Consider the following 21,552-nt stretch of genomic DNA (forward strand, 5'->3'; position numbering starts at 1 on the left):
AGATTTCGCGTCGCGTAGAAAACTACTTAGTAATTGTAATAATCAAAAGAAAAAAAAACGAGAAAAACAAAAGAATTATTAAACTTTCACTCAAAAAAGATTAAAATTAAATTACTATATTTTTCTTTCTTTTTTATTAAAAATGAAAACTATAATAACTTTCGATTGTTACATTGTTTTTTTTTTTCACGTGTTGCACATGAATGTTGATTTGTAAATTTTGAGTATAGCACAGAAAATTCTGTTGTTAACACGTGCCAGGAATGCAAATTGAAAGTATTATTCACTCTTTATTGTCATTGACATTGAAGTGTCAGGGATTTTAATGGAACGATAGTGATGGTTGCATTTTTTACAATGAAAAATTTATAAAAAACCAAATTTTATATTTAATATTCTTTGTTACAGGAATAATACAATAAAAGTAAGGCTTAACTGTCTGTATTAATATTCGATTTTACAATCATTATTAAATATGTCTAGAATTTTAGTTTTAATCTTGCTAATTGTGATAAAAAAATTTTATTACAATAATGATTGTTAAAGAAAATTGTTCGGGACTATTATGTCAGTTTGACACTCCAAATATATTATTACTATGCCTTCCAGAAATAAATGCTTAAGTTCATTAGTAGTGTTGCATGTTCTTGCCAATAGTTTAGGTAATTTAATAAAAAAATACTTCAAACTGGCAGCACTATTCTATAAATAACCCTTAAAGAAAATTCTTTTAAATTCGTGGGAACTTTTTTCAAATTGAAATTATTATAATTATTTCTCTAACTAATTAATATCTTCACTCTAAAAAAATTATTAAATTATTATGTAAATAAATGAAAAATAAAATAAAATTTTAATTCTAAGAGCTTACAATCGTGTCGAAAGTATTTTTAACCTTTTATATGAATAATAAAACCTTTATACATTTAGGAAACATGTGAGAATTTAATTTTAAATGGTGATCATAAATCGAATTTTTATTTAAATAATTTTTTTTTTAATCTCTTAAAAACCAATAATAATTAAATAAAATGCATAAACCTGTAAAAATCAACATTTCAAGAAGATGAAGAGAGAAAAAAAAACAGATGTTAAACGCCAATGGCATTTTCAAAGTTTAACAAAAGAAATTCTTTGTAATAAAAATAAAAGCGCCGCCGCTTAATTTTGTTGATAATATTTTGAAACTTGTTGTCAAACCACTTAAAAATTACAAAAACAAACGTTATAGGAAAATCTTCAAAAAATTTACATAAAATTTTTCGGATCTTAAAAAGTGTCTTTTATTTTCTTGTCGTGTAAATTTTCAAAAAATCAACAAAAATTTTTTTTTTTTTTTTGAATTTTCTAACTATCTTTTTACGAGTATGTTGGTTATGAATATGTACATTATCGCTATTGTAAGAGAGAGATAAGAAATAAAGAGAAAAACAAAAGTCAAAAGATTGGTATTTACAGTTTTTTAACCTTTATTTATTATTTTCACGCTCAGTTCTTCAGATTTTATCTTTTCTATTTCTGTTTTTTCCTTTTTTTTTACTCTCTATTTTCTTATTATTTTTTAAAGATGCGTCCAGCAATTTTATCTATAAGAGTCTATAAAAATATATTTGAAGTTCACTGAACACTATTGCATTTTTATCATCCCGAAAATCATGTTTTTCTATTAAATATTATGTGTTTTATGTATTTATGTTATGTTTGTAACTATGTATAGTATTTATATTAAGTGTCTGTAAAGAAATCTCGAAAAATTTCCAAAAAAATATTATTAACCAACATTCTTTAAGAAAATGACAAAAAATGTCCAACACGAAAACTTGTCAACAATTAAAACGAAATAAATACAAACATAAAATTTTATTTGTTTAAAATAAAAAAAAAAAACAAAAAAAAAACCTTTATTACAAATTTTGTTTGTTTATTGAAATACCAAACTTTTATTTTATTGGTATTTTATGTGGTAACACCTTACAAATTAACTTTTAACGGAATTAAATTTAATTTATATATAAATATAAATTCTTAAAATAAAGCGCTTCGGAATATCAATTTGGATTTCCAAATAACTATATATTCGATTATACAATAATAACGGATCGTTTTGTTTAGGTCTAAAGATTTTGAGAAAAATTAAAATACAATAGCATGGCCATCCTTATGTATATTGGGTAAGCTTTACAACTTTGTTTATAAACATAATTTTGGACAGTCACCTACATATGTAGATTTCTAACTAGCAGAAACCAACGAGTATTCTCGAAACCCATAATAACCATGCTTATCCCAGGTTTTAGTCATTTATAGGAATAAATAGGAAAATTGTTAATATTCCCACCCAAAACGTTAAAAACGTTTGTGCATGAAAATAGAGATGAGAACAATAATGTTAAGACTTTTCATATTCCATTGTCATACGAGTACTTTTCCCAAATGAGTGAATGTTACAAAAAATGGCATAAATTTTTAATTTTTTTGACTTTTGTAATTTTAATGTGAATATTTTTATATTGCAAAAACAAGTTAAAAAACGAGAAAAAATAGAGTTGATATTGTTAACTCTGTGATACCCGTACGAATTTGTTATCCTATGTGCGAATAACGATGCCATAACTGACTATGCGACAGACTATGACTTTAAGTTGCCGTATTATTATATTAATTTATGCAAAATTTCAGTACCGTGTGTTTTTCAAAATACTGTGTGTGCCAAACTATTAATTTAAGTTGTATATAGCACATCGGGCTTACTAATATATTTGCTTGTGTGAAATTTCAATACCACAGCTTTTATAGTTTCTGAGATATAGCCAAATAAATTTCAAAGTTGTATGACAGCTACCCGAACCAGTACCCCGATCATGTCCAATTTAAATAAGGTTCTGGCACTTACTACAATAAATCATTTGTGAAAAATTGGTGAACTTAGCTCAATTAGTTTTTGAATTATCGTTGGGACGGACGGACTGACGGACAGACAAAGCTAAATCAACTCAGAATTTGACGCTAATCAAAAACATACACTTGAGTCTATAACGATAAGGCAAATTTAGTATACCCTTTGAACATATGTTCGTACGGGTATAATAAAGGCAGATTTTTGGGATTATTAAATTTTTTAATTTGTATATTAGTTTGTATATCGCCTTAGGGTATTGCAATTCAAATTATTCAAAGTTTTTCAAAATTTTTACATTTATTTTTTGTTTTATTGAAATTTCCGATTATTTAAAAATATTTTAATTGATCTATCCCGCATTTAATTTTGTTTTATTATAGAGATGACAAGAGCAAATAATTTTATTTTAAAATTAAACCTTTAAAATTTTTATTATAATAGATAAAAATTAACTTCCGATACTAATTAACATTTTTGATTAATTTTGATTGGTCTTATTAAATAATTAAGTTGTATTGTGAATTAAAAGCCATCGATCTCTCTATAAACTTTGTGCAATTTTCATTGAGTTAAAAATCGCATATTTAATTAATATTCAATTTTTACTTGTAATTTTTGTCATTAGCAAATTACATAAATATTTTGTAATTGATCTACTTTATAAAGTTTTTTAAGTAGAAATACTTTGTGGGTATAACTTAAATTCCAGATCACTTGAACAACAAAATAGTGCCATAAAAGTTATGTTTAATTTCTTATGTTTAACATTTATTTTTCAGTATAAAAATACAATCCAAATGAATTAAAAGATCAAATGATAAAAATAGCAATTGAATTGCAAAAAATTTCCAATACAAAAGCTTGTTTAAAGCTTTAAATTAACAATTCAATTGACTCGTAAATGTCGAATAATTACATATTTCTTAAATTAGGTATAATACAATTAAAGACAATTAATATAATTAAAGTGTTAATTGGGTTGCTATACAGCAAAACAAATTTTTTTTTTCCAGAATTTTAATTTTAGTTTATTATGCTAATTTAAATGAATAATTAAATGAATTAATGAAAGTTTTTTTTTCATTGAACTTAAATGACATACTCATATTATAGTGCATGAATTGAACATCATGAGAGATATAGTATTAATTACGTCAGCTTTTTGTGGTAAATTATTTTTTTTGGTTTGGTTTTTTGATTTTCGGTTTTTTACACACATAGGTATTAATTAAAGTAGCTATGTAAATAAATTATAGATGGCAGTGATCTCAATTTACAAAAATGTTTTTTTTTTTTTTTATTTAATAATGATCGTAATAAATAAACTTTGCAATAATTTTCAAAACTTTAATAAAAATATATTTCCGGTTTAAAAAACAATATTCTATGATTTTAGAAAAACTCAGAAAATTAAGTTTAAAATATCAATTAAGTGGAGCTGTTTGAAATTTTTATAATGAAACAAATATTTCGGAATTACGTTATTTGGTTTTTAGCACTTTTTAAGAATGAATTTTGCATGGTTAGTTTATTGGATTATTATGTCACAAATCCATACATGCTAATGAGTATATTATGAAAAAAGTATTAGAGAAATTTTTAAACAAAATTAATTCTTTTAAACTGTTTAATTTTTTACGATATACGTAAAGGGTTATTGTATATTTAAATTGCAAGAATAAAAGACGAGAATTACAAGTAACTGGATAAAATAACTTTAAAAAGCAATTGTACCATTATTTTAATGGAGGCAATGTTAATTTGGTCGTTGAACTGAGACCAAAGTGAAACAAGGTAATAGGATTATCGTATATAAAATCGTATATAAATAAATTATTTGAAATAGATATATTTTCTATTTATATTGAGCAACATGTTTTTTAATATTATTTTATTAGGGCAATCAGGTCATGGAAGATTTTACTTCTATTAAATGCGGGTACACCTTACGTGGCTTTTATTGCCGCCACTGTAAAATAACTCCTATACTTATGCAAAAAATCAATGTATAATTTTGCTATGTAAATTTTATAAGAAATTTAAATTGAACTTTATTACATTTTAATTAATTATCTTTATTTTCAATTAAAATCAAAAGATTGCGGTGAATTTGAAAATAAATTAAGAAATTCCAGTAGGTATCATAAATTACATTTGAATTTTTTTTAATAGCTTCGTGTACATACATTATAGCCTTTGTATGCAAAATAAGTAGCAAATTGTGGTTTAAATGCAAAATAAAATTATTTTATGAAATTTTAATGCATTTTCCCAGATAATTTTTCTATAAAAAATTTTTATTTTTAAAATAATTTCGTTATCAAAATAAATCATGAAGAAAAAAACGAAAATTTTTTTTTATTAAGCTGTTAAAATCAATTAACTTACTTAGTAATGGCGCGTATAGCTATTGAAAACTTAGAAAATTTATTTAGTAACCATCAAATATTAATAAAATTAATTTTTATATTTTTACATTTTATATACTTACATATTAAAAGCTAATATGGTCATAGGAGTAATACCATTATAAAAACAATTTGTGACAGTTACTTTGTTGACATTCTTAAAAAAAAAATTTAACATGTTTCGAATAAAATTTAAAAAAATATGTTTATTATTTGGACTTTGGCAGTCCGTCTCTCCGTACGTGTGACTGGTTATAAAAATTTTGCATCTTATAAATCAGAAAACTACAATTTTTCATACTGGATCTTTGTGAAACATGTATTTCTGCAGAAAAAAAATTTTTATGTCAATAACTTTCTATTCATGGCAGTTATCTGACAACTAAAGGAACACAGAAAAAATAATTTTTTAACAAATAAAAAATAGCTGCATAATATTTAGGTGCAAGTACTAGGGCCTTTCCAGAGATCTGGTGATCTAAGGGCCGTATTTTTTTGTTTATATTAAATATTGAAGGTTATACTCGTATTGATATTTATATTTGTTGGCATTCAATATCGAAAATTATATGGATGTATGGGTATTTATGCTTCTATATTAATATTTTATTTTATAATATTCAACATTAAGTTATATAATGTTAAAAACATGTAATTTTTATAGTAACTTGATCAGGATTTGAATCCGAGACCCCTGGGTTAAAGCACCGGTGCAATAACTACTGCGTCATCGGTCAGGTAAATGTAAATAGGTAACGGTAAGTGAGGCTGTTAATTGTCTAATTCGACTGTTATATTAATAATTCATTTACATTCCGATAAAATAATTTGTTTGGGACAAATGTCCTGTTTTACAAGCCTGTTTGGTTTTGAACTGACTTTATTTTTTTTTAAAGTTTAGTTTTTTAGCATTTTAATTCCGCGGGTCGTTTTAAGTTTCAACATTTTATCCAATATCTTTTATAATTTTTAACTATGGCTACTTTTAGTACTCATTTTATATATTTATTTATCAATTTTCAATATTATTTTAAAATTTTTAATATTTTAAAAAAAAAAAATTCGTATAGCAAAATCAGAAATTACTTATAACCAAATAAAAGCTATGAACCATTCAGACTTACAAAAAATAAAATCAAATATAAAAAAAACTTTTAATCAAACATATAGTTTAAACCGGTATTTTCACCTTAAAGCTGTTATTTATCTTAATTTTGTTGATATTATTAAATGCGCTTTCCAGCAGTTGTTATACTTTTTTTTTTTTAAATACCTAAGTTATTTTATTGCTGGTATATAGTTGTCAGTCGTGACCTTTTACAGATATTTAAATTACTACTTATACATTATATGAGATACAAAAAAAAAGTAACGTGTTATTACCGTTTTGCTGATTTATAAATTAATAAAGAATGGCAGGTAAAAATAATTTTAATGATTAAAAAAAAAAAAAAAACCAAATTCTTTTTTTGTATTTTATTTTTTAGGGCGCAGATAATAAAAATTTTTTATTTTAATTAATTGAATTTTTGTGATTTTATTCCAAATTATTCGAAAATTGTGATTATAAAGTAAGGTATTTTAATTTTTTTTAAAAAACTCACTAGTCTAAAATTAAAGAGAACAACAAAATTGCTTTTAATATTTTTTTGTGAAATCAACATGGGTTTTAGTAGTGTGTAAATTGATGTGTACCGTATTATACATTCGTTTGATTAGGTTCTCACATATTAATTTCCCAATTTTAATATATATATACATACATAATATTACACATTTTAATTTCGAATTTCAGAATAACAGTTTTAATGATAATTTTGACAATGACAACTTTTAGGCAAAATTCGAGAAGAATGTGTTTGGGTTCGATTAAAGTAAAGGTTCGAATAGCTGCTATACAATTCTATAATATGATTCTTGCAAAAACTGCCATCAGATAAAGAGCTCATCGTATATGGGATACTGTAGAGCTCTTTATTGAATTAATTTTCATAATTAGAGCTATTTATATAAAATTAGGTAGTGGTTGTGTTAAATTATTATTAAACATATATATGTTAATATGAATACGAAAATATCATTATTAACAAATGATACTCGTATTTTCGTATTCATATTAACATATACAAACTACAGTGTTCATAATTCGTACGTTTACTTCAAATGCCACCATTCAAATAATAACTTTAATTCCAAATATTTCCGCCAACTGTCACATAACTATTGGAAAACATTAAAATGCACATCACAGACTTGATATGGTTAACTCTATCTCTTCCCGTTTTTAAATAACATGAATATATAAGAAGTATGCATTAAATTATTTGCTAGGAAGTTTAGGAAGCGACCCCTTATATGCTTCCGACAACAAAATATTTTTTTAATTTTTCATTTTTAGAAACTTTCATATACAATAATAAGAAGCTGATTTACGAGATCCTAACTAAAATTTATAAAAAACTAATAAAATATAAATCAATGTTGTTTCAAAATAATAATAATGCATGATAACAACATCAATTTTCCAGTTTTTCGAGATTCTTAGGATTAGAATGCGATTTATTTAGATGATGTCCCATTTCGTAAATGATTTGAAAATTGGATTGAAAATAAAAAATTTAATTTTAGAAAACTAATTGTGCAAAATTAGCACATTGTTAAAATTTTTACAGATCGAACTGTTTCAGAGTCCGAATTTCGAGTTTAAAATAAAATTAAAAATTTATTTATTAATTTTTTACTTGTAATTATACAGACATTCTTTTTATATGTATGAAAATTTTTGTATGAAAACATTGTATGTATACATTCTATGAATGAAAGTACATACTTATAATATCACACTTAATCGATAAAACAAAACAGACAATGTAAATATTTCATTATTTTATTATTTATTTTTGAATAAAGTGTCAAAGTATTTACTCATTTGTTCATTGTATAATTAATTGTCTTTTTGAATTCTGTATCTTAACTAAATACTCGTATTTTCTATAGTTATGAAAAAAAAAAAATTGATGATAGATTGGAGTTATAACTAATTTAGGTGTAATCTAAAAAAAATAATTTCTTATCAATAGAATATTGTCAATTATAATGACTATACAAAATTCTGTTTACTTAAAAATTCAGAATTTCTGTTTTTTCTGTTTTAGACATTAACTTTCATATAGGTGCATATTTTGTTTGTTTGACAACACCTCGAAATAAAGAATGAATTTTAGTTTTCTACCCACATTGTTCAAATAACTTTGAATAAATATTTTTTTTTGTATAGATATTAAAAAAAGAAAAATAGATTTTTAATTTATTTAACCAAAATATTTTTTTTACTTATTTCTTTTCCCAATTTCTTATATTTTACTTATATGGTTTAATTATGAAACCACCAACTTTCAATATTAAAATTTAAAAATAATTTATCGATTCGTTTTAGTTATTGATTTTTATCTATAAATAAATTATAATTATGAACTATTTATTATAATTTAGTATTTTTAAAATCGAACTCCCAAGTTCATTTTATTTACATAATTTTTTTTTTTGAGAAAAATTATGAAAAGGTTTGAAAAGACTCTTGATTATTTATGATTTTATTTAAAATCTGAGTAAAATATGAGATATAGAAATGTTTGATATGAGCATTTTGGTTTAATAGAATTTATTGAATATGCAAGTATATCTTAACTCCAATTTTATTGCAGACAGTAATAACAATTTTTATTTATGTAAGACTGGTATAGAATATGTCTACTAAGTTCATATATGTACTCATATGTTGAATAGTAACATCAAAGTAATATTAAAAAATTAGCAAATATTAGCATGAAAATTAAATTCATTTAAAAAGTCCATAGAACTACATACCCATCCCTTTTTAAAACTATCAGCAAACAACAATCGAACTGAATCTGTATGAAATGAATTCGGCAATATAATTTAACCATACTAATCAATAATGTAGATATAACAAGTAATTAAAAATGGTTTTGAAAAAATTTATGTTCAAAAACTGTTCCTCCAAAAAGTTTGTTATTGAACGGAGCCTTCTTTCTTAAATAAATGTCGAAAGTTCGAAAAAATGACTGTAATGTACGTAAATTTAGAAATAAACTGTTCGTTTGTAGCTTCTACTGCAATTAATACTGATTCAGCTTAGTCTCAAATTCTTTAGTACGTATAATCTTCAAATTCCACCCGGTTTCCGATTCCATTTTTTGCTTTTCCAAATCTATTAATCGTTAAATTATATGAGAGAATATATGTATATATATATCTTGTGATCCCCGTATAATTCCTTGAGATCATTTCTCTTAAACACAGTTCAACTAAATTTATCTCGTAATTGCTATTTATAGCTAAATTTTAATAAACGAATTCTAATTCTAATTATTTAGCTTAAAGTCATGTTTGATAAAAATTATATTTAAGATTATAAAATTTAAATTTAATTATTAGAACACTTTCATAATTTATCATCTAAGTATACATATTTCGAAAAGAATTTCATTTTATGAAAAATTTTTTAGAATTGAAAATATAAATTGCCGATATACATATTTTTAGTAATTAAGAGACTTTTTTTATTAATTTATAGAGAAAAATTTTTTAATTGGCCGAAAATCTTAATTAAATTTTAATTTATTTTTTTTATTAAATAAGTTTCACATTGAAATAAATTAAGTGACAAAATTGTAAATAATTGATGAAAATTCTAAAATATTTCTTGGAGAAGAAGATAAGTGTATATATCTATAATCCCATATTGCTGTTGTGGGAAAATGAATATTTCTAATATTAAACTTGTAATTGTAATTTAAAAATTAAGTAACTAGATACTTGAATAATTAATGCTCTGCACGAATTCAAATAATTTAATGTAAGTAAGATGAAAGTCAAGTTTTTTTTTGTTTTCAAATTAAATGAAATTTCGTAATTTCGAAGTAATGATCTAATGATCCGCATTTGAATAGAAATATTATCTCATTTCTAGCGTATTTAAAGTACAAAATTTTGTTCATGAATAAAAAATATGGAATTTCATGTTTTACTCTTTTTTTTTTGGTGATTTACATAAGTACCCACATATAGTATATATGTATATAAATTGAAAACAAAATTTGCGTAAGAATATAAAATGATAATCATAGTAATAATTAAGTGTGAAATCAATTTTATAGAATTGATTGAAATATGACTAAATTTATCCGGATATTTTCAAAATGTTTTCGTTTAAATATAATACAAAGTGTACAATCGATTGATAGTTAACCACAACCGGTTATTGAATAAAAGACAAAATATTTTATAGAATTTTTAATAATTGATTAAAAATTGGCTTTTTTTTATAATCTGTTTTCTGTTGAACGTATTTATTGTATGGTAATAATTTACCATACGTACGCATATGCGAAAGAAATACTTCTACAATTTATTTTTGCGCTGAATTAATAACGAGAATATTTCGATCTTTAATCATTATTGCAAACTGCCTTTTTCAAAATTAGGAACAACTCCTAATGAAATATCGGAACAATATAGTTTTTGATCAGAATTTGTCAGGCTTATTGAGCATGACATTTTTTCACAATTTCAAAGCAGCACCTTTAATTCATTAAATTTGAAATTAACAGTACCGTTCTGGAATAAAAGTACATTGTTATAAATTATTTTGTTTTCACACATTTTCCGGTTACACTATGAGAGAGCTAGTATAGAAACTTTTTAAATACAATGTTTATTATTATTTTTAAATCAAGCTTTCCTAAACTTTACAAAATTTTACGCAAAACTAATTGCAAAAGTCGTGTAAAATATTTGGTTTCAAAATAATTTTTTTGAGTTCAGAAAAATCTGTTGCAGTCTAATTTTTAGTATAAGTATATGAATTTTTGTATCATTTTTGGCAATTATGGCCAAAATTGATACAAAACATGTGAGAGCAACAATTTCAGAATATTGTCAAGGGACAGTGGCCAAAAATTAATATTACACATAATTCGCAAAGTACAGGATCGATCGGAGCAGTATAGGTAACTTTATAGCCTATGCGAAACGTGCCCATATACAACTGCTGTGTCTAAAGAGACTATAATGTATACTTTTGAGTGTAATGTTTTATTATTTCCTGTCCCATGTATTATTGGAATTATTTCCAATTTATCTCGTCTACATTATTAGAGTCTCCAGCTGCATAATTAATTATAATCTTTTATACAATAAATTAAAATTTTTTTTTTTGGTTTAATATAAAAACTTAATTAAAAATGTTAAACTTGATCAGTACAAATTTATATGTAGATTGTAGATTTATTATTTATATTTTGCATTCGAATTATAAAATGAAGAAATGCACGTTTTTTTAATTAAGTTTTTACTTAACATAACAAAAAAAAATAACAAGAAAACAATGAATAAATGAAGGTTAAATGGAGATTATGCAATTTTGATTATGAAAGGAATATTAAAATAGTTCTAGAATAGAAGAGAAAAAAATCTTTAAAATTTATTTTAAAAAATTTAATTTTATAAAATACTTGCAATTATATATATAGCAATAATAATAGTGTATATATAATTTAAATAATCTCAATATATATGTAGGAATAAAAGTTTATTTAATAGCATTATAATTACTGTTAAGAATGCTCAAACATAAACTTCACATTTAAAATATTAAAACTTCACATTAAAAATTCAGTAATTTATTGCTTCACATAAAATTCACATGAATTGCATATAAATTCTATACGTGCTTATGCATAAGTTTAACATTAAATTTATTATCTTTAAAATGACTAACATTTACTAATTTTATTAATTACTTAATACTAGTAAATTAATAAATAATTATTGAAAGATTTTCCTTTTTAAATATTTCTAGAAATTGATTGATTCAAAATTATTCCCACAGTTATGAACAATACAATATTACATTCGATTAGCGACAATCATTTGTAATTTTTTAAGCATACAGAGCGATGAAGTCATATTGAACGTTTTGAGTGCTATGTGAATACGTGAGTCTATATGACACATTAGGTAAGTATATAAATATTATTCATTATAAATAATATTAAAAACCATGTATGGATTATAAGAGGATGTCGGTTTGAATTTAAGCCAGAATTTAAAATAATGATCATAAACATTATTTGATTTGATTCAAATTTTATAAGTTTGATATACACAAAGGTTCATCAAAAATAACTCTGAATTTTTTCGTTATTGAAGTAATTTCCCTGTTCGTGTATAGCTTGTATTGCCGACTATAAGTGAAAATTGAATAATAACATGTAATTTAATTAATTAAAATCAAAGCAATTGTTGTAAAAATATATTCAACCCCGGAGAGGTGCATTGAAATTTGTTTCAAATCTTTACAGAATTTGCAAACGTCCTTGACCCAGAAGAATATAGGCAGATGCACCTTGAATCATCAATACCCCTTGATGATTCTTACATTTCTGCTCTCATCAATTCTGTATCGTCTTAGGTCATAATTGCAAAAAAGTTTTTCGGACCACTCTTACTTACGATTTCTTCACGAAGTTTCCCGTTACAGCCAAAGGATTTCGATTATAAAAATTTTGCATTAATGTTTGTCTTTATCGATTCTTTTCGAGACAGTTCTCGACTAAAAAATACAAAATTATAGTTCCGAGTTATTCTAATTTGAGGAAAATTTCACAGTTTTATTTTGAGCCTATATGAAAATGAAGAAATAATAATTTTATTTTTAATATTTCTATATTTTATATACACATAGTTTCACAGACCTATAAGTAATGTTGACTTAGGCCACTTTTACACACAAACATATTTCTTTCCAAAAAATTTAAAGAAATCTAAAAAAATGAAAGTAAACCAATTTGATTCAAGATAATTTTAAAATTTATAAGTTGAAATTACAAAATTCAATATGCTACTTATGTTTTTGATATGCACATATTATAAGTATATTTGTACATATACATATGTGCATATGTATACATTATCGAAATTGGATTTCATTAAATTTGTAAAAATATTCAACAATGAAAATAGTTGTGTATTTTTTTTTTATCTTCTTATAGGAATCTTTAATAAAAACAACAACCTACACGAAAATTTTATGTTTTTCATTTTAATTGGAATTTCGTACTCGAAATTCTTTAAGAAAAAAAACCTACATATACCTATATAAGTTACCATCCTTTTATTTACCTTTCTTTTATAATAAAAAAAGTATTATTGCAAAATCTTCATGTTTTATTTAAAAAAAAAAAATTAAAGAAAAAATTTGTGGGCTACTTACTTCTTTTGGCATTTAGCCATACCGTAAAAAGGGGCCGGCAACTTTTTTATGGTTAAAAATCAACTAAAGTTTAAGTAATGAAGAGACAATTAGGTCAGAGATATTTTGGCATTTTTATTTCAGGAATTTTATAAGTTTTATTATGAAAATATTTAATTACAAACTTTGAGGACAACTGTTTAGGAACGCAATCGCCAATTTAAATGTTTGCAAAATAAAAATACACACGAGTCTTTTGAAATTATGAACTGAGTTTATGGACAGCCTAGCAGTTCTTAGGTTGTTGAACTCTGCTGTAAACCATACCTTAATTATAATATCCATACAAAATTTATTTAAATATTTAGTAGGTATGTACATACATACATACATACAAATGCGAATCTATAAAATCGTGGTATTTTTTTGCAATCTTTGGAAAAAAAAAATATTTATATACGTATGTATAACCTGATTATGAAAGAAAATTGGTATTAAAGATGATTAATATATTAAAGAATTTTTTGTGGTTTATAAAAGGAAAACCAAAAACCAAAAAACAAAAAATGATAAAAGAAAAAAGGAAAATTATGTTTTTCTTAAAATATTTGTAATCGTAACTGTACAAATAATATCAATGTAAAAATACCACAAAAAGTTTTTAAGTAATACGTGAGAAAATAAAAATATTCTTAAAAATATTCATTACAAGATTTTGGTTTTCTAAGCTTCATTATTTTATGCCTTAAGTATTTTATAAGTAAATGTTTTTAAAAAGATAGAATAAAAAAATATCACATAACAGATCAATGCTCACTTTTCCATCCTATGCAATTTGTGTTAAAAAATTAGGTGAATTCAAGGGGTAAAAGAATAAATGGGGATATTGTTTTCGCTCTGATTTAATTATGGTTAATTTTCCCTATTTCTAATATGTACTCGTATTCACGCTATCACTTTTACACTAACTTGCTTTACATCTTTGTAGTGAAAACAATAAGAAGAATTGGTATTCCAAGCATGTATTTGCATATGTAAATTGGATGTAAACGAATTGTGGTTTTGATATCGATTATGAGAAATTATTTTAATGAAAATATAGGTAAAAGAAAGTTATTTTACTTTTGTGACAAGAGAAATTTTGTTAAGACCTTAAAAAAAAAGGTTCTAATAACATTAAAATTGAATTAGATTGCTTATTAAATTTGCTGTGACTCTTATATAGTTTAAACATATACTGGAAAAACATTAAGTGATTACGAATTTATAATTTGGAAAATATGAGTGTCTAGCTGAGGAGGCGGTTCAAGTAGAAGACAACATTTCAATATTCCAATAAAATAAAACATTCGTCGATATGTGAAAAACTCTACAAAATTAAGAAAATGGAAGAGTCAAAATGTCAATTCATATACTTTTGACACTATTTCTCATAATTTTTTAAGATAAAAGAAATAAACCATTAAACTTCATTAAAATCATCTTTGAACAGTTTCGAAAAACTTGGATTTCCTAATTTTCCTAAGATTTATGAATTAAAAGATACGTGAAAATGTTAAAAGATCAGACAGAAAAAAATTAAGAAGCACATTTTTTTCCAAAATTTTGGAAATGTTGTAAAAAGCAAGAATAATCAATGAAGAATTTGTAATTCAATAGAAATTATGTATATAAAATTTTAATATTGGCATTTTAAATTATGCTTTTATTTATTAGATCTTTTATGTTAAATTCATGAATATGCGAACAAATACATATGTCCGAAATAAATTTTTAAAACTTAAAATGTAATCTTTAAAATTTATTTTTCAAATGAAAAATATTTTAAAAAATTATAATGAAATTTTGCAAAATGTTGAATTAATCATAATAAATTTTAATTAAATCGACAAAAAGACAAAAATTTAATAGGTCAAATTTTTGAAAAGAATGCATACTTAATTGGCTAAATAAATTTTTCTGCTTCTTTTTTATGGTTCTAAGAACATATACATACTTACATATACATAATAAAATTCAATGTATTTAATTAAAAATTTTGGAAAAAAGATTGTGAATTTTAATCAGAAAATTCTTAATAAAGTTGGATAAAAAATTACGTATAACGTACATACATACATAAATACTGTGAGTAAAATATTTTAAAATTTTTTGAGTTTTTAAATTAAAAGACTGAATAAAAGACAAATATTTTTCTTATATATCTAGTTTTTTTTATTTTATGAAATTTTTTTTTTGAAAATTTCGTCCATATTTGGATGAAATTTCAATTTGGTTTTTTGTGTGAATGCGATTAAAAAAAAAACAAAATGTTTTAATAAAATATAAGAGATGCGTTTGAATGTACAATGCTCTCTATATAGCACATATTATGTATACATATGTAAAAGAATGAAAAGATATACAAGAAGAGTGAGGAAGAAAACAGAAAAGAGTTCACAACTGCATGATATTGAAAATAAATGGCAACATTTAAAATATTTATATAACTGTATTCAATAGTTTTTAAATTGAAAAAAATTCTTTATAACATGTGGGTGTATTTATGACATACGAGTATATTGTGATACCACCTAAATGGTATGTTTTATGTATACAAACTTCTTGTGACATTGAAATAAAAATATTACTTATGTGTTATAATTAATGTTTCAAGTTTTTATTGTTTTGTTTTTTTTTTTACTATTTTTTAGTCATCATACCCATTTCACGTTTTATTGCAATTTTTCTAAATTTTAATAAACTCATTTGTGAAAAATTGTTTAAACAGTAGGAAGTTGTAATTAGGAAAAGCAAAAAAAAAAGAAAAATATTGTACAAATAAGTATAAAGGAAAGAAGTAAATTTTGTATGCTTCAAGGTATAATTGAAAAATTTTAATTTATTTACGTACATATATGCACATATATAGTATGTAAGTATAAATTGTGTATGTAAATATATAATAGGAACATTTGAACAATACTTGATTTGTGAACATTTAAAAATTATAATGGATGGTAAATGGGTAAAATATTTAATGGAATGAATAAATTTTTTGTTAATCTTATGTTATGTTGCAGTTAATTGTGTAGATTTGCTTAGATCACGGAAACACTGTGTATTTATTAATTAAATTGAAGCAAAATTTTGCTTAAAATCCGATCGGGGAAACAAAATGTTTGTATTTATGTTTTCCTTGTGAGTTTTGGTTAAGAAAATCACGATGACAGTAATTATTCTAGAAAGATGGTAAAATAATATTTCTAGGAAACAATGACAATAAAAACGTAGCAGAATAAGAATGTCACAATAATATACAAGACAGAGAAAATAATAATGATTGGTACACAATCCTTACGGTGGCAATTAACAAATCTAATTTTTTGCATTACAATTCTTATTAAAATTATTAAATAAAAACTATTTTAATATTTTTTTCAAAATGAAAATCTTCTCAATTAATAATTTAGAATTTTCGATACGTTATATAAAATAAACCAACCTTTTTGGGAGTCTTGTCTTAATTGCAATAAAAGAACATGTTTAAGCCTTAATGTGCCTATCTATATGTTCTCAAAAATCAAGTAAAAACATTTTATGTATATATATATACGCAAATTAAGTAGGCACATAAGTAATATACTTATATTTTTATTCACACAAGTATATATTATTTTACTCGCCATTCTATATCAATATTTTTGGAGAATGAAAGTAACATTTCAATGCTAATCAAATAAATTTTACTTTTATTTCGGCAAAAAAGTGAATTTATTGTTAAGAGCTTATTGAGGAAAATAAATTGATTTCTTAAATTTAATCACAATATATTGGAAATAACAAAGGTTCTGAGATTAATATATTTTATTTATTGATATTTCCAAATTCCAAGATTAAAAATGAATATAAATTAAATTCTTAAAAAAAAATCCGTATTTCAAGGTATTTTTCCAAGTATTTTTATTAACACAAAAATCATTTTAAAATTTTTGCATCTCATCTTTTAAATGTATTCTGAATTCTATATAGGTTCATCGCATATCTTATCATAAATGTGTTTTTTTTTTTTATAAATTACTTTAAAACAAATTCCAATTTTTATGTGTATATGCTTAAATATTAAAATTTATCCTTTTTCAAGAATTTATTCGGAAATTTACATTTATTATTTAAATACGTAAAAGTATTGGTATAAGTATTTCATAGTAAAACAAAATAAATGAGCATAAATTTAAAACAAATTTTATTAAAATTCTTGAACATACGAATTGAATAATATATTTTTTTTATATATTGGAAATCAAATATTTTGTATAAATAATTTTGAATGTTAAACATTTTTTCTTCTAAAAATTTTCAAATTAATTATTCGTAATTTATAAACGGGACCCACTTATGTAAACTTTATTTTAATAAAAAAGAAAGAAAGGACGAAATTAAAATTACCAATTCGTTCTGATCAAATATTGAATAAAATTATACTTTCAAGCACGTGCGAATCATTTTTTGTTCCCTATATGTTAGTATATATACGAGTAGCTTTGACAACACTATATAAATAAATAACCACGGGACTACACGAGTAAGAACTACACTCTAAAGATTGAATGTTAAAAGATTTTTTATTAGTATTTAATATTTTGGAGTTGTAAGCATTATAATTATTTTGAGAGGTGTTAAATAAATCGAATAACAAATTCAAAAATTTTAAAGAAATCTATACAAAAAACGGACTATTAGCTGTCAAATTACATTGTTTATCTTTCAAATCAGAGACATAATTTTTTGACTTTTATTATCTTAAAATATAAGAGAAATAATTAATAAAAAAAGAGAATGTAAGTATGTATATAGGAAATTCAGGCATTAGTAAAGAACAAGAAGTTGCAAAGATAAGAATACAGACAATGCAGATTTGTCACATTGGAATAGCATTTATAGGAGCACGTAAAAATAGTATCCAACTCTGACATTTGGATTAGATTAACCTTTATATTGTGTAGTTTTTGACTTCGCGGCATGAGTATTTTCGTGACTATCTAAAACAAAAAGAAAAGAACCTTGAAGATTCTTTATGCATATTTCGAGTATAACAGAGTAGGGCAAGAATTGAGATTATATAAGAAGTAAATCACCAGAACAAATCATTTAAATAATATTGGAGAACGAGAATAAGCGGAGAGTGTCAACGAAACATCTATGGACATCAGTACCGCCCGGTTTGTACTTACAATGGGCTGGTTGTGATTTAGTAGGTAAAACTACAAAAAATTTACACTGTTCCGATTCCATCAACCGTCAATGTCCTAACATTATTTGCTCGTGTCAAATCCTATTAAAATACAATATGTATTAGCTATTTTACTTTTTCACTTTTGCTTTTTCTAATACTAATATATTAAAAAAAAAAAATCACCAAATTTAGAAAAAATAAAATTGCGTCATTTATTACTTATATATAAGGATAAATTATTGTATATATACACATATGTGTATTGTATATATGTATACATAACATATTTAATACTATCATTTGTGTTATATAAGAAGCAGTTATTAGGTTTCCGTTTTAAAACCAAAACAAAAAAGAAAAGAGAAAAATAAAGAAACAGACAAGAAAGAATAAAAGGTAAGGAGATGAAGAACGAAATAACAATCAAATATCATATCCTTAAATCCTTAATGGTATGCGTACATATATATGTGTGGTGTTAAGGGTAAAATCGAAAAATAATCCTTTGAGAGTATACTTTTTTTTTGTGCTGTAATTTTTAACAGCATACGTATGCATAAATGCGTATTGGATAACTTTCACATATTGTAAATAGTATATCATTAGTGAATGTAGGTTTTTAAGTTAAAGTTTCAAAAGGGGGTAATTCTATTACTTTATGAAATGTTACCCTAAAATTAATTATAGATATTTAGACTTACGTATATTATGTATGTACATACATATGAAAAAAAAAGAAATGGTTTCACATTGTCTGTCTTTCAAAATTATGATACTGTTGTGTAAGAATGATTAAGAAGTCTATTACAATTATATTCCAACTCGTATACACCATATAATAGAGTATACTCGTATAGTCTTATACAATTTTATATTAATAATTCCTATAGAGTGAGTGTATGTTCATGCGGGAATTCACAGTAAAATATTTAATATTATAAATGTTAATGTAGCAATATACAAACATTATATAACTTTATCCTTTTTCAAATGTATAAATTCTGATTAAATAGATAAGTATATTATATTTATTATGTGAGAAAGTTAAAATTATTTGAACAAAAACAAAATAATAGAAAGGAAGAAATTAAGGAACAAAGAAAAAAAAAACGAATAATTTGTTCTTTTAGTTTATAGCGTAGAAATTTTTTAACAAGGTAATTCATATTTTGGTATTATAGGTGAGTTAAATATATATGTATGTAGGTATATGTAACCGCGGTGAGACAAAAATGTGTCTTACTCTCGATAATTAAAAATTTAAAAAAAATTTTTCAATGTTTTTCAATGTTAAAAGATATTTACTCTTCATTGATTGTTATGTAAAATTACTACTGAATTAGTAAAAATTAATGAATAATGTAATAAGTTCAATATTAGTACATATAGTAAACATATTGGACGGTAATAAAAACTTAGACGATCAATTAAAATTACCCGATGGATTACCCGATTGATCTTAATATTCTAAAGAGTATTATTAATAAGGTGAACGAATAAAACCATCCCTGTGGGGTAACATTTCATAACATGAACGTAAAGCGATTTTAGATTTAATATGTTAACAATATTCTTTTATAGAGTAAAATCAGGCAATGTGAGTAATTTTCCACCATTTTACTATATTAACAACTAAATCACATCATCGAGCGTAAAATTTATTAGATATAACACCCTGTATAATATTGAATACATAAGCTACAACAAGCTGCTTAATCAATAAGGTTCTATCATCCAATTTAAAATTATAAGGTTCTATCATCAGAAAATGAAAAAAATTGAGTTATTAATACCGAAAAATTCTATGAATCTATAAAAAGCTGTAAAAACGAAATCATACACTAAGATCTTGTAATTTCCCTAATATTGGAAAAATTAACTACTTCTATTTACAAATTATAAAAGCTTATATATAGCTTTTTATTTTATTAATTGTTAATTTGACAACATTATTTAAAAAATTTTTATTTGAATAAATGCAAATCAAATAAATTTTGCCGAAATTTTAGAAAAAATATAAAAAATTAGAAATTATGTTAGGATGAAAAGTTTTTTAACCGGTTTATAACCTCACCGGTATTGTATACATAACTTATATATGTATGTGAAGTGACTGCATACCATTCCTCTGTTAATAAGATGCGGATATAAAAATGAATAGCAAAAAATAAAGTAAAAATTAAAATTTCACAAAAAATGGCAGGCAAACTTACCAATCGAGAAATTTTTTTATATTTTTTTTTCTATTATTTAATATCCAAAATAAAATTAATATTTCATAATTTTACGTAATTTGCAGTAATAAAAAACACATTCACTTTTTTTTTACGGTTACTTGCAAAAAGAAAGAAAATTTACCGTTTATTCGTTTTGATTTTTTTTTTCAATACTTTTCTTTTTTTTTTGTATTTTTTTTGTATTTTCTTGTATTTTCTGAGTTTTTAATAAAATTCACATTTATTAAATCTTAAAAAAAAAACTTAAAATCGAAAGCAAATTGTTTTATTTTTTATTTAATTTGAATTTTCAATGAGTATTTAAATTCGAAATTTAATTTTTTTCGGACAATATTTTTGATTTTATATTTATGAACACTTTTAATTTTGTCATTCGAATTTTCTTTTTCGTATATGAAAAATAAAGAAAAGCCTTCATAGAATCATAAATAATTTTAATTTTTCAAATGCTCTTAATGAAATTTTTATTTAATTTTTTAATTAAATTTCATTTCAACACAATGATTTTTACTTTTAAT

At 23.4% G+C, this 21,552-nt stretch overlaps 1 protein-coding gene across 1 annotated transcript in view; it reads right to left on the reverse strand.

Moving 5' to 3' along the window:
- Positions 1–21,147, reverse strand: part of LOC129611617 (ras-like GTP-binding protein rhoA) — a 38,495-nt gene extending 17,348 nt beyond the window's left edge. Inside the window, exon 1 of the mRNA XM_055524834.1 lies at positions 21,011–21,147. The gene's annotated coding sequence lies outside the window, so the exon portion shown is untranslated. The remainder of the gene's footprint in view (positions 1–21,010) is intronic.
- Between the last annotated feature and the right edge of the window lie 405 nt (positions 21,148–21,552).

Source organism: Condylostylus longicornis, unplaced genomic scaffold (assembly GCF_029603195.1).
Source record: "Condylostylus longicornis isolate FDR11 unplaced genomic scaffold, ASM2960319v2 ptg000054l, whole genome shotgun sequence".
Lineage (NCBI taxonomy): Eukaryota > Metazoa > Arthropoda > Insecta > Diptera > Dolichopodidae > Condylostylus > Condylostylus longicornis.